General features: G+C 29.6%; 1 long non-coding RNA gene across 1 annotated transcript; it reads right to left on the bottom strand.

Annotated features, from left to right (window-relative positions):
- Nucleotides 1–8,331: 8,331 nt before the first annotated feature.
- LOC120080126 lies at nt 8,332–9,937 on the bottom strand. Its single transcript, XR_005482429.1, has 2 exons — nt 9,710–9,937; nt 8,332–8,589 (listed from the first exon to the last, which is right to left on the bottom strand). It is a non-coding gene; the product is annotated as an uncharacterized LOC120080126 (long non-coding RNA).
- Between the last annotated feature and the right edge of the window lie 5,982 nt (nt 9,938–15,919).

Here is a 15,919-nt window from a genome sequence, read left to right as displayed (position 1 = left end):
TTGTTGTTTTGAGACTTTAAAGCTATAAGTTGAGGGTTGAGGATTCGACTAATGTAGAGGTCGAACGTTGAGAACAACTTGTAAATAATACGAAAATCTCGCTAATATAAAGCAGATTGTAAGAGAGAGCGAGATTGTAGGAGAGCGAGATTGAGTTTGTCACATGGATTAAACGCGGTCTCTTCACTTTATTTACTTTCCATAATTCTGAAAAAGTGCATATATTAAGATTGACTAAGTCTTTCTATGCATTCATTGACGTATTCATACCCGTCTGCCATAGTCTTAATGCCTTTTCAATCACCCCAAACCCGTGAGTCAAGTGTTAACACTAGACCTACATCCTTTTAAACCACCTTCCCTTGATTTTGCTCTTTGGAAATAAGCCTTTGAAATCATCTTCATTTTCTCCCATTTTCATTTCCATTTCTCTTCTTTTCTCCCATTTTCATTTCCATTTCTCTTCTTGTATTTCGTTTAACACAAATTATTCGCACGCAACTATATTGGTTCGTTACTCTACTAAATTTTTATTTTTTAAGAATAATTATAAATTTTATTTTTGTTCTTATATTATTTTTTTTAAAAAAAAATTGTAATTGTTGTCCGATAACAAATAATAGGAAAAAATAGTGAACAATTACCGTCTTTGATGTTTATAGTGTTAAAATGTTTGTTAAAATGTTTAGTTTATTGTTATGTTTGAGAAGTTGATATTTATAGTTTAATACAAAATTATTGTGATAGTTAACTAAGTTTAGTATAGTTTCAAAAGTTTAATATAGTTTGAAATTTTTAGTTTATTCATATGAAAATTATTGTTGTTAGGTTTATTGTGATAAGTTGATATTTTCTAGTATTAATTTTGAAAATATAGTTTAAAATAGTTTGAAAATATTTAATTTAATTTAATTTCTATTTTGTATTAAATTTAAAAAAATAGTTTTAAAAACCTTACTCATTTTAATTTGAAAAGTTTAATTTGTTGTTATTTTAAAAATAGTTATAAAAAATTTAATTTATTTTTATATTTAAAAAGTTGATGTTCATAAAACTTAAAAAGTTTATGTTTATAAACTAAAAAATATTATTAAAAAAGTATAAAACAAAAATTGATGTTTGTCTTTTTTTTTTTGTTTTTTTTTTTTTTTTTTTTTTTTTTTTAGAAAATGTCAGACAAATGTTTGGGATTTTTGTTGTTTACAAATGGTAATATGTTTGGAGTTTTACCATAAATGTGAACAGTGGAATTGTATTTGAACAATTTATGCAAATGGTTGGGATGTTACTTAGTGTAGATATGAGAGCAAAGAAATAATATATAGACATCCCAATCTAGAACCATCAGGATCAATAAGATATATGTCATTCCCTATTTCGAATGCACAAGCTATGAACTTAATGTTCTCAATGGCAATGTCAGTGCCAAATGTAGTGCATTTGTATATAAATGTAAATAGGATAGGGGTAGATCTTAATACATCATTTAACCAGTTTGAAGATCCAACTCAATCTATCGATCCTGATCCAGAGTCAGTTGCATCGCCATGTGATAATGAATATATGGTGGATAACAACATGTACAGAAACTTCAGAACAGAAACGAATGATGAATTTGAAGAGTTGGATTTCGATGGTCGTGAACATGAGATGCTTTCAGATACATTCAATGATTTGGATATGAATATACTTGATAGTATTCGGGAACATGACCTAATTGTAGCTCATGTGGACGTTGACAATATGCAATTGTTTAAAGGGATGATTTGTCGAGACAAGGAAATGCTACAATATGCGGTCAAATGTTTTGCAATAAAGTGTCACACACCATACGAGATTGTTGAATCTATATTGACGATTTGGACAATTCGGTGTAAGAAGTGGGAGGAAGGTTGCAAGTGGAGACTTCGAGCAATAAATAAAAAATCGCATGGCTTGTTCGAGATCACTAAGTATGATGAGCAACATACATGTTTTTATTCAGAACTAAGTCAAAGTCACGTGCAATTGGATTTATCAATGATTGCACTGGAGTTTTGTGACACCGTAAGAGAAAAACCATCTATCGGTGTGGCACAACTGCAGTCCGACATCAAATCAAAGTTTGGATATCATGTTCCTTACCATAGGGTATGGGAGGGAAAAAGAAAAGCGTTGGCTTAAAGTGTTCGGTGATTGGGATGAGTCTTACAAATTGTTGCCCAGGTGGTTATATATGGTTAAGCAGACCAATCCTGGAACACGTGTGGAGTGGAGAGTTAAACGCTTACTGAAGGCCATGTTATCCTAACTTCTGTATTTTGGGCATTTGGTCCTTGTATAGAAGCTTTTAATAAATGTCGGTCGATCATTCAGATAGATAGTACACACTTGTACGACAAATATAGAGTAAAATGTCGATTGCTACATCAGTTGACTCGAACGGCCATCTACTTCTACTTATGTTTGTCGTTGCGAGTCCACAGACTCATGGGGATGGTTCCTAAAACACCAGCAGTGAACAATCCAGCAAATGGTTGGACGGGACCGAAATGTCATAATCGTTTCTGCTTACGACATATCGTCAGCAACTTCACTAAAAAGTATAAATTTAATTCATTAAAAAAATATGTTTATCATGCCGGGTGTCAGTTTCAAATTCAAAAGTTCAACAAAGCAATTGAAGATATCAAAGGAATAAATCGAAGTTGTCTTAGTTTTTTTGACAATATTAGTTTAAAGCAATGGACTCAAGCACGTGATGGAGGATTCAGATATGAGTGGATGACGACAAATCTATCCGAGGGCATAAATGGAGTCCTCAAAAGAGCTCGAATGTTGCCTATAAATGCTCTTGCTCAGATAACATTCTTCAAATGTGTGAACTATTTCGAGAAAAGAAGAGAATAAATAAGGGATAAATTGGAGTGTCAAGATAAATACACTCGGTAATATTATTATTTGTATATATTTTTTATTAATAATTTATTTCAAACATATTTTATAATACTAAGTGGAGTAAAAATCCAGATACGCACACGACAAAATAAATAAATGGGCTGCAGGATCTAGTAAACATGAAGTACAATCATACGATCGGTATGAAGGTGTGTTTCATGTCAAGACCGGACGTCATAGTCTCAATGCCAAAGGAGGAAACGTTCAAATATTGAGGCTAAACAGGTCCGAGTGGTACTGTTCATGTAACAAGTGGTAAGCATTCGGCATTCCATGCTCGCATTTTATGGCTGTTTGCTCACATTTTAACATGAACTACGAAGATTTTATTGAGGACTACTACAAATTGTCAACGTTTGTTGAATGTTACTCTCCTCAATTTCAACCTGTACCGCATGAAGATTACTGGATCACGCACCCTAATATGTTCGTCTTACATTCTGATCCATCGTTGTTGAGAAAACCTGGTAGACCGAAAAGTTCACGTTATCACAACGAGATGGATTGGACAGAACCAGCCACTTGACAACGATGTGGATTTTGTAACCAGTTATGACATAATCGAAGAAAGTGTCCTTCGTTACTAAGACGGGCTCCAGATAGTTAGAGATTGAAAAATAAATAATTTTTATTATATATTCATTTTATTGTATATTCAATTTTTTTTTTATAATAATCTATTGTATATTCAATTTTTTTTATTGTAATTAACAAAGTTTTACATTATTCTCTACCCTCACACTTTTCTCTACTATTCAATTTCAATTTTAATATATTTGTTATTGTTGTGGATTTCGTACCCAGTTAGGACAAATTCTATTATTGTTATCATTTTTCCATTAATGATTATTAGCTTTTTTTCTCATTGGTCATGATTATTAGCTTTTTTTCTCTATGGAAAGTAAATAAAGTGAAGGCTATCTCGCTCTCTCAATCTCGCTCTCTCCTACAATCTCGCTCTCTCAATCTCGCTCTCTCAATCTCGATTACTAGCTTTTTTTCTCATTGGTCACACACACACACACACATACACATATATATATATATATATTTCTATAGAAAGTAAATAAATTATTGTATATTCAATTTTTAATATAAAAAGTTGTACATTATTATTTTAATTATGTACATATCTTCTAATTGAGAAACAAATATTTTTTTAATTGAGAAATTAAATATATTTTTTTTCCAGATCATGGCTTTGAAACCCAGACCTGTTATCCGATGTGTGTACGATCAGTTATTGATCGACTATCTGTTGCTATGACGAGATCGTACACTGGATGAAATTCTTGCAGGCGTTGAGAGACAGTTCTCCCAGGCACTATCCCACTCCACCCTCGATACTACCGATACTGCGCATAATCTAGATTCGATGGGGTTGCCAGATAAGAATTTATTTCAGTTGACTGAAATCCTGATCACAAGCTTGGTCGAAAAGATGAAGGCTTGAGACGCATACATTCCAATATTGTCTGTTGAAGAGTCACTATCACTCTACAAGACATAAAAGTGTTGTTTGGGGTTACCTGTTGAGGTGAGCCGGTCACCGGAGTGATGTACGATGACTAGTTAGAAGGTTGTCAACTGTACCTCGGTGCGACCCCACCTGCGACAAGATTAAAAATCGAGGTTAAGTTTAATATGGTTAGGAACACAATTTCGGCGAGCTCACAGATGATGCAGATGAGAAAACTGTAATAAGACATGTGCGACATATATATACTACAAATAATGGGTGAAGTATGTTTTCAGATAAATAAGTCATTTTGTTTCACTTGATGTTCCTGCCACTGTTAGTTAACCTCCATGACGCGGGATGGTATTCGTGGGGTGGAGCATGCTTGGCATGGTTGTATAAACAACTATGCAAAGTAACAAGACTTGAGGTTCGAGAGATTAGTTTGGCCTTTCATACTTTTGCAACTATGGACTTGGGAGCTTTCCAACAATGGCTCCACAGCTACAACATGTTAATGATGCTCAGTTATTGGATGAGCCTACGGTTCTCGTTATGTTGTTTTAATTCAAATTTAATTTTTATATCATAATTTAAATTTCTAAATTATCAATTTAAAATTTTAGGTTGGAGAGACAAATTTTGTGTGACTAGGACAGCCACACATGTAGTCAGCCAGTATAGATACATGTTTGATCTGCTTCAACCTGAACAGGTACATTACACTAAACCTAATCGATTATTTTATACACATTTTTATTGTATTTGTCTTTAATATTATCTAATATAATATTTTGTGTTTCAGGTTATTTGGGAGCCGTACAAAATTATTATGCATACTTTGCCTAATTTTTGTACAAATGGTCAAAACATATGGCGAACGATGAGTCCTCTCATATGTTTTCACATTGGTGAGTGACATCTTCCTGACAAGGTGAGTGACATCTTCCTGACAAGGTGATGAGACAATTCGGTTTTCAGCAGGATGTCCCATTGCCTTGTAATACTGAACCCGTACTGCATGATATTGACCAAAGGACTGTAGATTGATTCGAAAAAGTTGCACGTTTGGTAGTGCGATGGCACTATCGTGCAAGGTTTATTGCAGTGAGGGTTTCTTTTGAACTGTTTGATACATATGTCACTCCAAAATATATTCATTGGTATAATAATATCACAAGACGCTACGTCACTCGTCCGGGAGTAGTTGTGGGTCATCTGGTAAATGATTGAACATTATCTAATTATTTTTAATTTAAATTTATTTTAAATATTGTCTAATTGTTTTATAATTCACAGAGATCGAACAACAGCAGACTCCGTGAGGTCGCGAATGATCTGAACCAGGTTATTGCTATATGTAGTGACAACCAAAGCTATATGGAGGAAATTCATTATATGTATGATATACCTATTGTTCCTTCACCAGCTCCTAGACGTAGAGGACCTGTTCGGGAAGATAATGAGTTTGATGAGGTTGCACATAATGTGGAAGAGTTGCCCCCTATGATGCAGACGCAGAGTCAAACTGATTATGTTAGTTTGATGATGATGATGCCAGCATTTGGTTCAGGACATTATAACTCAGAGGTTGGTCCTTCGTCTTGATACGTGAATGGACATGGTCGGGGTCGTGGAGAGCATAATGAATATTTATATTATGAAGCACCTGCAGAGGTACCAGAGCAACATCAAGAAGAACTCGAGCAACCTCAAGTTCGAAGTCGACGACAACAACCAGCTCGAAATCCACGACGTCCGCCTTGTGGGACACATTGATTTTTGTAATTATTTTTATATAAATGAGATATTTAATTTACATTTTTTTATTTTTATGAGATATTATTTTTTTTAAATTTATTCTTTTTAGAGTTTAAATAAAATAATAAAATATTTTTAGAAATTGTTGTTATAAAATGGAAAAAAAGGAAGAAATAAAGAAGAAGGTGGAATGTGTAATAATTAAAAAAGAAAAAAAGAAAATTTGTACGGTATTCTCGCTCTCTATCAAAATCTCGCTATTTTGCTCTCGCTCTCTCTCATATTCTTGCTCTCGAATTTGATTGGGAAGTTTAGTGGTAAAAAGAAGGAGATTCATTAACTCGTTATTTAGTCAGACTTGTTGAGATGACAAAATCCGTAAAAAATATTTAACAAGATTTGGAAGGAATTCCATGGGAACCTTATGAAAAATTAGAAATACGATCTTTTGATAGAAGAATGTCTCCGGAATGATAATTAAACAGACTCAATAATAATATGAGGGGCAAGGTCGAGGGTTCAAAGTTCGACCTACAAATGAAAAGCGAAAGGGGAAGGTTGATGGTTCAAAATTCGACCTATCTAGGTCTAATTTTCAACCCTCGACTTATTTAAAAAGAAAAAAACAATATTTTTACAAATAGTTTGAAAACAACAATATTTTCCTAAATAGTTTCTAAAAGGACAATATCCTTTTAATTTTTCCTGTTTTGTACTGTGTGAATTTTGGTTCATAATGCGGATTCTGCAGTATGTTTTTAGATCCATATTGACTTTGGCAAATACGTATCTGGTACACAATGTGAATTATGGTTTTTAAAATTATTTTTGGATTCACAATTATTTTTAGATTATGTGATAATTTTGAAACAAAATTTTTATATTTTCATTGAAATTTTAAATATATAATTATATTAAAATAAAATAAAAAAGATTTAAAATATATTATATCAAGTTATGAATTCAATTAATCTTTTAAAAAATAAAATAAATAAGAAATATGTAGTATATTATATGGTTAGTTTATATTTGGTCTATATAATTTATTAATTTTTTTTTAAATAGTTCTACTGTTAGGGATTAAGTATGAAGTAAGTATGAAGTTTTTATCCAATCATATGTGATAATTCGAATTATAAACAATAGATCACAATAAATCTAAATGTTAATTTCTTTTAAGTCATTGAGATAAAAATGTTTATTTATCTTATGAATCATATAATATTAAAATTAATAATTACATAATTTTATATATATAAATAAATAAATAGTAGTTTGTTGTTGATTAATATTTAGTTAAACACATATACGAATACATGAAAATTTATTTTTTCAGATCTCTCTCAAATAACATATGTTATAAATGAATGATAATGTGAAAAATCTTTGCATTGATATTTAAGGTTTATTTTTTAATATGTAATTAAGATACATAAAATATTAATAAGGGAAGGTTATTTAATTTTATTGTTGTTGTTTTAGAGAAAAATTTATGAATTTTAACATAAAAACGTAATCAAGAGTAATTTAATTATATTTATAATTAGGAATAATTATGATTAATTTATCAATAAAATTTCATTATAATTATATTAATTTATTGTCGGCTTCATTGAGTTGAAAATAATATTTTTCTTTCCATTACCTCATGATTTTGAATTTGAAAGAGAACAAAATAGAAAAATTTAATGCACATAATATTCTATTAGTTTAATGCATATGATATTTTATTTATAATTATATGATATTATAAAATAATAATTATACATAAGAAACACGTCATAAGTTAGTTGGTAATAGTTTATATTCAATTTTATAAATATATTATGTCTATTTTTATATTATTTTGATGGAGAGTATATAACTAAATCATGTTTATAATTAGGATCGTATTATAAAATCCACTAACTTTTCATCGAGTTCCATTTAAAAATTAGGTCATTAATCTATTTCAACAATAATGAACTTTAGTATAAATAACTTTAATTTTGGAGTAGGAAAATATTTGATGCATTTATATCTAAATGATCTTACTAAATTATTCAATCAGACAATTCTTTTCTTACTATTTTTTAAAATAGTTTAGTTTTCATTTAATTGTTCTCTTGAGAAAAAAATAATAATTGTAATATTAGAACCAATCTCCTTTACTTTAATTCAATCCATTTTAATCATCAACGAACTAAGATATTGAATTATATTCAATTTAAGTAAAAAGAATAATAATGAATTTCAAAATTCTAACGCAATTTTTACATCAATAAACGGAGAAAAAACTACAAAAAAGAAAAAAAAGGGGGTAAATTAAATATGGAAGCCAAAATAATTTGAATCACTGAGACCACTCCATAACAATTATTAATGGATGATGTAAGTAACAACAAGAGCAACTAGAAGAAGAACATACGCAATCCCTTGGTCAATTGCAGCTCCTGCAACGATAATAATACCGCAAATATTACATGGTCACATTTTTTTTTTATATTTAAATAAATGAGAAATTCTTATAAATAGAAAAAAAAAAATTCTATTTTATAGCCAAAAGTTTCAAAAGTGTTTGTATTTTGAAACTTTTTCCTATAAAATTTAGATTTTTTTTTTATATTTAAAAAGATACCTCTATAAATAAATAAATTAATTTTGTTATATTTAAAAATATTCTTATCAATGCTAATAGATGTCTATAAGTATTTATTACTAATAATTCAGTGTCATTTTACTATATTTGTCATTTAAAGCGATTATCCTAATAATACTAATACAATTTAATTTAATCAATCAATTAATTAAGTTTAGGAGTAATTCAAGTATAATTTAAAATAGTTAAAATCGCTTTTTATATTTTTATTTTTAGATGGTTGAAAAATGTTTTTAATAATTTAAAATAGTTTTATTAGTCCGAAAATACATTTAAAAATATAATATTAAATTGATTTTTAGTGATTAAAGGTTGATAAGTGGTTTTAAACTTGATAAGGATAATTTTAACATTTTTTTTTAAAAAAACTTTTAACTAGTTAAATATGATAAGAATGATTTTAACTCATGATTTTTATAGGACAATAATTTTTATCATATCATACAACAATCCTTTTTAAAAATATAACAATAACAAAACTTTATTACATCTATAAATATTTTTGAAAGAATTAAAACCATTTTTGTCTTATAAAAAATTTGTTTTTAAATAAAAAACGTAATCAAAATATTTATAAATATAACAACATATTACGGTTAATTAGTGAGAAAGGGTGATAGACAGATGTTGCTATATTTAAAAATAATTTTAACATTTAAAACCATTTTCCTATTAGAAACAGTCTTTTAAATTTGTAATATCAAATGTTAAAACATAAAGAAAATTTATAAAATTGAACTAAGTTATAAAACCAAACGAACAAAATTTCAGATCTAACATACCCGATTAAAACTAAATTCACATTTCAGAAATTAGATTGAAGAACTAAATTGAAAATAAGTGGTAATAATTTCAAAATCTCAGTAACGAAACCAAACCATGTGATCAAATTTGTAATACCGCCGGTAACTCACCGTCGTTAGAAGGACCCGCCGGCGTCGGAGAAATATCGTGAGAGTGGGCGTGAGCCAATTGAAGAAGAATCAAGAAGATGAATCCGACCATCGGAACGGCAGTAAGCTTCAACGAACTCATATTTTTTGAATCGACTTGAAGAGTTTCTAAAAATTTTGAAAACGTTTCTCTTTTATTGAATACGGAGAAGGTGGAACTGAAGTCGAATTTTGGAATTGCGGATTTGAAGATTAGGGTTTTTATATGGGGAAAATTTGGGGGTGGATTTGAATTTTCTGGGAAATTGAGGGGTGGAATTTGGACGAGTCAAAAAACGCGAGTTTGACTGAGTTGGCGGCTCGTTGACTCGGACACGCACACGAAAGCGACTGAAGGTGGGAGTAGGCGCAGCGGACCGGAGGCCCAATTGCGAAGCTGCGTCGTGGCCTCGAACTTCCGTTTCTGAATTTTATTATTTTATTTTATTTATTTATATTTGAGAAAATATTTTATTTTATTTTATGGCTTTTAGTTGTTGTTTTTCTACGTGATTGCTATTTTTCAACGATCTAAATTCTAGAAATGGAGAAAGAAAACGACTAAAATGTTTTCAATTTTTGTTGGTGGTAATTTTTCAAAACAATTATTTTTATTTAAACACTTTTGATAAAAACTAATTAAAATACATTCGAATAGTTATTTTGAGTGGTGTCAAATACCTTAATTTCTTTGAGAATAACTTATTTTTAAAATTAAACACTTAAAAATATAATCGAAATACATTCTAAAGTTCGAGCCAATTTAGTCTTTAGTCTACTTATTTATATAATAAATTTTTAAGAATAATAGAGGTGAAGATCATAATATTAAATTTTTATCGACATGTCGATACTTTCATGTTTCCATGGATTCAATATTGATTTAAAAGATGAATTGATAGTTCCATTTAGAAAAATTTACATAACACAAAAAAAGTATCAAAATGTCATTAATATGAATATAATATAAATAATAGATATGTTTACTTATTTAGAAATAATAAATTGTTTATTTACCAATTTATTTTTTTAATTTTTTGTTTAGATGTTTTTTTCCTAAAAATATCTATCGTAATTGGTATTTTATCGATATTTTCATTGAAATTTTCGTAAAGTTAAGACACCGATATTTCCACCGATATTTTCATTGGTATCTATTCTTTAAACCTCGATGAAGATTCATGTTGAAGAAAACACAATATTCTTAAGAACAATAATTCTCTATTGTGCCGACTCTAATAGGAAACTACTTAACTAGAAACAAGAACAATAATCAAGCATATAACACAAACAATTTTGTCAAAATAAGCATAGCTTGACTGACATATACCATCTATCTCGAGATTAGAGATTTGATTCCCCACTCAACGAGTACCTTTATAAAAAAAATACAAACTTAAAAAAAACCTTCTCAAGATGAGGAGAAAAAACCATGAAATGAAAAAACTTTCTCAGGTCTCCCTAATCGCAACCAGAGATATGCACAATAAGTATCTCAAGATTAGTAAACCTCATTAACAAACGATAACAATAGAAGATAAACAATCTCATTCGAAGTGGTAAATAACTATCCCTGGTAATTTGATTATGAAACAGTTACTTTTACTTTTTTTCTCTCACCAACATTGCACACTCTCTCGATTTGCATGAATCGTTTTTAACGATTATCAATGTTTTAAACAATTAAAACCTAATTGATGTGGACCTTTCCACAATTTGAAAAAACGGCCTAACAATTTAAATAACATCCACATACTATATATCCGTGGAAACTAGGATTATTTTACCTATTCTAAAAAAAAATAATAAATAAATAACTATGATTATTTTAACTTATATAGCCAACTGTAATGTCTTTTCGTTCTGACTTTATTCTTTTACACTAGCCTAGTTTATTAGATAAGTCTCTTTCTTAAAGTCACTAATTTGATATTTCAATTTTACCATTAACTAAAATAAATTAAATTTTATTAGGTAAGGTGCTTTTTCTCTAATAACTCAATAATTGAAGGGATCAAAATGTCATTATTATTTAATATATATATACGTACGTACATGTTGAGTCAATGTGGTCTTTAATGTTCCTAAAAAGAAATGTTGTTTGAAATTTTATCATTTTAAAAATTTTGCACATCATATTATAAAAATGTCATAAAATTACACTTTTAAATTTTCAGTCCTACAAAATTAGTATTCTTTCTAAAAACTTGTACAAATAGTTGTTTTAACCCTTTTGGATCTTTCTTGATATATATGGGAGAGATTACCGAGATTCTAGTAAATTTTACCGAATATTAGATCTTCCTAAATCTTATACCAAATTTTATATATTTTTAAATTTCCTCCAAATTTGATTATATTTACCAAATATCATATCAAAAGCTTATGTAATTCCTCCCCCAAATTTGATTATATTTACTAAATATTGTATCAAGATCTTAGATATATTTTTTTTTTTTTAAATCTTTAGCCAAATTTTTAATTTTCAAATCAATTTATCAATTATCCAAATAAATTTTTTAGATAGATCTCAGATGATTGATTTGTTTTTTAAATTTTTGGAAACATTATTATTTTTTTTAAAAAAAGTTAAAATATGGAATATATATAAAATCTCGATATGAATCTTGGACATATTAACACTGAGATCGGTGAATTTTCGGACAGATTAATACTGAGATTTTATATATATTTCATATCTTATTTATTTATTTTACAAAATTTAACCTTTTCCAAAATTTAAAAAACAAAATACAATCCTCCATCTAAAAAATCTAATTGGTAAATTCATTTGGAAATTTAGAAATTCATGTAATCATGGAAACATAAATTGATCTAAAATTACATAAGAATTGAATATAATATTCGGTAAAGATAACCGAATATGGAAAAAATTTGAAAATATATAGGATTTGGTGTAAGATTTGGATAGATTATCTAATGTTTGGAAAAATTACTAAAATTCTCTTTGAGATGTACCAAGGCCCAAAAGAACCAAAACAATAGATAAGTTAGAAAAAACAATTTATTTTTTAACTAAATCTGATGATCGATGAATACTAGTTTTGAAAAATGGAAAATTGAGAATATTATTTCTGAAAATTTCCCATACCTGTCTATTCGATTTAGTCAATAATTAATCTAAAACGTTTAAGACATGTCTATGGAGTTTAGTTATATTTCATATTTAAATCATGCAGCTTACGTTGAGATGACCACACTATTAAAATGGTTAAAAGTATACAAAATACCTATCAACCTTGAGGTGGGTTTCAATGATGCCCCCAATTCTTGAAAATTTTCCTTTTAACCCATAAAATTCAAAGTTGTGCCAAAAGAAATATTTTTGGAAAGTTTTTCTTGTTAAAACGATAGATGAAAGTTAATGAGATAAAACTATCCAGTGTTTGGCTTAATGGTAACAATGGAGACATAACCTTGATTAGGAGTGTCCACATAAACCACAGGAATCAAATCGTTTGTGAAACCGAATCAAAATCGAATTGAAATCAAATTAATATGGTTCGATTTTGTTTAATGTAATTTCAAAATCAAATTATGTGGTTCGATTTGGTTTCAAAATTGAAACCAAAATAAAACCGAATTGAACGGCATTATATATACATATAATGCTCATTAGAGTTTTTTTCCCTCTCTCAATCGGCCGCCTCCTCCCAAACGCCATAGTCGCACTTCACCACCTCTCCTTCTTCTTCTTCTCTTCCTCCTCTTCATCCCAAATGCCACACCACAAAAGTACCCCTCGTCTTCCTTAGACTCTCACTTCGTCGGCCTCCCCTTTTCTTCTCTAAACCCTAAATTTTAGTGTCAAAACTTTCCTAGCTGGAAGAGAAACCCAAAACCAAAAACCAAATCGCACCGAACTGCACTACAACCAAGTTGAACCGAATTTCGCGATTCGGTCTAGTTTGGCTCTTAAACCAAATTGAACCAAACCGCACCCCTAGTTTCGATCAATGGTTAAGAGGTCAATGGTTCAATTCATGACGGCCATCTATCTAGAAATTAATTTCTTATGAGTTTCTTCGACACCCAAATGTTTTAAGATCAGGCGGGTTGTCCCATGAGATTAGTTGAGGTGTGTATAAGCACTTGACGTGCTAAACTTTAAGAAACAAAAAATTGATACTATAAATTATACTTAAATATAGTTAAAACTACGTTATAAATGAAACCACATATAATTTTCAATTTTTTTTTACATAACTATGCTGTCAATTTACATATGATTTTAATAAACAAATCTCAGGGTTTTTTTGGAATAATTTCAAAGAAGGATTGAAGTAAAAACTTTTTGGGGCTGTTTGGGACGCTGAGATGATATAAGATGACTGGGAAGTTCTATGCCTGTATTTGAGGTGCAGAGTTGTGTTGTCTGAATTGTGTTTGGGGTGCAGATTTGTGTTGTTTGAATTCGTATGTATGTATTTGGGTGTGCATAATAGTTATGTCTGAGTCCATATGTCTGTATTTGGGTGTGTAGAGTTCATATGTTAGTGCTATTCTTATTATTGTTGTTTAAGAAAAACTCAGTCAAAATGTAAGATTAATCGTAAATATTTAGCGAAATAACAACAGGTAAAACTACAAAATTTAATTCTAAACCAGAGATGAACGTACCAACTTTATTCCTAAAACCTTTTTCCACTTTTTAATACTATATATATATATATTCAATCATGACTTGAATTTTGAGAAGAGTCTTCAAAAGTAAGATAAATAAAAAATAAAAATAAACGAGTGAAAATAGTATTGATAAATTTAATTTTTAAAAACTATTGAGAACTAAAAAGTTATGAATCGTCAGTTAAATATTTTTGTGAGACATTTAAAAGAAAAACAAAGGTTTTGCTTCTGTTTGATTTTAGGGATTTCGTTGAGACTTTTCATATATATTCACGGATGAGTTTTCTATTGAGGTTTTATAATGGGCTTTTGAATAGTAGATTTTGAATATTGATGTTGTATATGAAGATTTTTTTTTTTTTTTTTTTTGAGAAATTGTGTACAAAGATTTAATCCAAAATATTGTGATTTCTTTAATGGATATTATACGGATAAATAATTGATATACTAAGCAAATAAAAATGAAAACTTGAATGACATAATTTATAGATAATAAATTATCAGTATACTTTATCATAGGATACTGAAGGAAAAAACAATGTATGTAAATTGAAGGTAAAAATGGGTGCATGGAACTATATTGAAATACCATGGTTTCTTAATAAAATGGATATAGTGGGAAAAAAATTACACCCAAAGTATAATGAAATAAACTCAAGACAAGAATAAAGAAATAAAAACGTAAATGGGCCATAGGAAGGGAGGAAAGAGTGACGATCAGGTATGAGAAAGGGAGACATAGGAAGTGGGGATGAAGATGCTGGGAGAGTTGTTAAATGAGTATTACTGTGCACATGTTGAAGGAAGTGAAAAGGGGAGATGGTATATGAAGGAAATAAAAACCGGGGATTCCATGAGCAGTGGAAAGGTCGTTCCAAATTCCATTCAGATTGAACACAAATAATTACAGTCTAAAATGAAACTAACAGGTCATGAACAAATACAAATTACAACATACTACAATAGATTCAATGGATAGAGTATGCATACCTTTGAAGAACCATTCTTAAAAAATTCCTCGATCAATCTCCAATGCGTCTAAATGCAGCACTCGTATGCAACAAACAGCACATGAATAACACATAGGCTCCACGAACGTCTTGATGCTCCTTGAACCCAATCGAGTTCAACTCGATTCACGAACTGAGTACGAACACCACCAAAAGTGTTACCTTGGTATTCTAGGTGTGAGAATCTAGGAGTTGTGAGCTCTGTACGATCTTGGCTTGAGGAACGAAGGAGGTATGCGATCAAGTAGATGATCGAGCAAGTGGGAGATATGATACTGTCTATCGCATAGATGATGTACTCGATCGTTTAGTAAATGACAGTCTATCGCATAGACTTTGCTACTTGATCGTGTAGCTACGATCAGCTGAGTAACTATCGTATAGTCAACTCTAAGCGATCGTTTAGTCTCTCAATGACTATCACTTAGTAAAACAATTTTACTTGATAGCCCTTTTCCATGAGTACTTTCCGAATGAAGCACTTATAAATTTGGGAAAACAATTTTTCTTTTATCTCACGGTTACCATAAAACTT

The sequence above is a fragment of the Benincasa hispida genome, chromosome 6 (genome assembly GCF_009727055.1).
Source record: "Benincasa hispida cultivar B227 chromosome 6, ASM972705v1, whole genome shotgun sequence".
NCBI classification, from domain to species: Eukaryota; Viridiplantae; Streptophyta; class Magnoliopsida; order Cucurbitales; family Cucurbitaceae; genus Benincasa; species Benincasa hispida.
This window is presented reverse-complemented; position numbering and strand designations above follow the sequence as displayed.